The following is a 1,854-nucleotide window of genomic DNA, read 5'->3' on the forward strand; positions in this document are numbered from 1 at the left end:
TAGCCACTTTTGAAAGAGATGTATCTTTGCTCTGAAAACTGTTATTGAGTATGTTAAAGCTGTAATGAAATGCTTCTTCTAAAAAAAAAAATTAAAAAAAAAGAAAAAGGAAAAAAGAATGTGGAAAGGGGTTTGTAGGGAGGAAAGGGGCTGACAGTGGTAGAAAGGAGCTAGAGAAGGGAGTGAGAGTAAACTGAATGCCTGTATACACCTATGAAATTGTCAAAGAAGAAATTTATCTAATACAAATGCAATGGTTGCATTGCTATGTCATTGAGGTTGCTACTTGTTTTGATCTCTGTCAGTGATACAAAATGAAGTGGAAGAGTGATCAGCACTAAGTGGTGATCATATTTCTAGCATTAACTAGCTAGGAATGTTACCCTGGCCTTTTAATATAGCACAAGTTCTACTATAAGTAAATCAGTAAGTTAGTATTTACCTAAAGCTGGTAAAATCTGAATATAATACAAAATCTGGCTAGGCTGATGGTCTGTGTTTCAACTGATGTCTGTGTAGTTGACATCCCTTGGAGCAACTACATCTTTTTTCTTGTTAATTAGGAAGCTTCATATGTTTTCCAGTGACCATTGTGATACTGATGCTGAACATCTTGTACAAATATATCTTCCCAAGTTGGATGAAAGTCTATCCTTCAAGAGAGCTTCCCTTCTGTCCCATACTTCTCAATAGCCTGCTTTACACCCTGGAGAAGCTCTTGAATATCTGATATAATAGCTTGCTATCAGAATAAAATATCCAGGCTGTCCTCTGCTTGAGTACCAATATTCAGGAAAGCAGCATTAAGCAGGCACCACGTTTAAGGACTGCCAATCTTGAGAAAATAAAGGGGATCTTTTTTGCCTCAGAGCTCTATCACGGGTTGTGTGCTGGTGGTTGGGTAGGGGACTCATGACCACAAAGAGCTACATGGAGAGGGAAAAGTGGGTACAGTGAACAGAAAGGTTCCTGGGCGGGGAACTTCTTATCCAGATGTGTCTCCTCTAGTTGGAACGAGGAACCGACTTCAACTTTCTGTAGCTAGTTAAGTAAAATCTGTGGAAAGGGTTCTCCAGCAGAAAGGGTTAGGAAGGAGTGGAAGAGCCAAAGGGGTGGTGGGGACAAAGGCAGTTTCAAAGGAGCCTCATTGCGTTTCTTTCCTCTTAGTCCGGCTGGCAAGTGCCGGTGTTCTAAAATGCAGCCCCCCTTCTTCCAGAATTTCCAGGCTGCACTATAAGAAATAGCACCATGCCACGGCAGGCTGCCTTATGAAGATGTCAGAGCCTACCCTGGTGACTGTCGATCCCACTGGAGTGTCGGGGATGTCTTGAGAAGAGTGTTCACATCCTTGCCTACCGTTTGCCAGCTATTCCTCTTCAGCTAGATCCCATCTATCCACTCTTCCCACGTCTGGATGGAACACTTGTTGGATAAATGGATGGAAGGACAGAATAAGTGAGTTTGGAGGCTACAAAGACTACTGGAGACTCAGAGATTCTCATGAATTGCAAATTTATTGACTGAGGAGGCGCTGGAGTTGGGAGGTAGTCAATCAGAAACCAAGAGGGAAAATCTGCAGAACAAGACGCAGTTTGAGGAACTCATTGGCTTCTTCTAGGGGAATTAAGACAGGAAGGATCTGGAAACCTCTGGCAATCTCATGAGAACGCTAAGCCCATGGGCGCCCACGGAGAACACCTCCAGGTCTTCTGTCTCCGGGGCGTTCCTGGCTTACTTGCAAGGCCAGCTAGGCGCCTGCTTCTGCTGGGTCTGGTGGCAGACCGGGACGCCCTTGCCACCGCCGGAGCCACCCCCAGAGGAGCCCCCGCCGCAGCTGGAGCCGCCGCCGCCGCC

The sequence above is a fragment of the Nannospalax galili genome, unplaced genomic scaffold (assembly GCF_000622305.1).
Source record: "Nannospalax galili isolate Female #2095 unplaced genomic scaffold, S.galili_v1.0 scaffold591, whole genome shotgun sequence".
Taxonomy (NCBI): Eukaryota; Metazoa; Chordata; class Mammalia; order Rodentia; family Spalacidae; genus Nannospalax; species Nannospalax galili.